This window comes from Odontomachus brunneus, unplaced genomic scaffold (genome assembly GCF_010583005.1).
Source record: "Odontomachus brunneus isolate Ranch 3 - 2012 unplaced genomic scaffold, Obru_v1 Obru_scaffold_056, whole genome shotgun sequence".
Lineage (NCBI taxonomy): Eukaryota > Metazoa > Arthropoda > Insecta > Hymenoptera > Formicidae > Odontomachus > Odontomachus brunneus.
The window spans coordinates 313,481-313,921 of record NW_022639506.1 but is presented as its reverse complement, the minus strand read 5'-3'; the positions used below and the strand labels follow the sequence as shown (position 1 = coordinate 313,921).

General features: G+C 41.3%; 1 pseudogene; it reads right to left on the bottom strand.

Moving 5' to 3' along the window:
* LOC116845690 overlaps positions 1-441 on the bottom strand; it is a 7,999-nt pseudogene that overhangs the window by 6,352 nt on the left and 1,206 nt on the right.

The window sequence follows — 441 nt, the reverse complement described above, 5'->3', positions numbered from 1 at the left end:
AATGTATACTGACACAGACAGTCTCATTTACAACATCGAATGTGATGATATATATGAGTACATGAAACGTGATATTGCAAGGTTTGATACGAGCGATTATCCTACTGTCAACGCGTACGATATACCGCTTGTAAATAAGAAGGTGCGTGGTTTAATGAAAGATGAAAACAACGGTGTGATCATGACGGAATTTATCGGACTTAGGGCAAAGATGTACGCTTTGCGAGTGGATGGCAAGAAAGACACGAAAAAGGTCAAAGGTGTCAAGAGTAATGTTGTAGCGCGAACGATATCTTTCGATGATTACGTACAGTGTTTGCGAGAGGAGATCGAAACGACTCGTCGTCAATCGTGCATACGATCAAAATTGCATGAAGTGTACACAGTGTCTGAGACGAAAATTGCTCTAAGTCCGTACGATGACAAACGGTATATCGTACC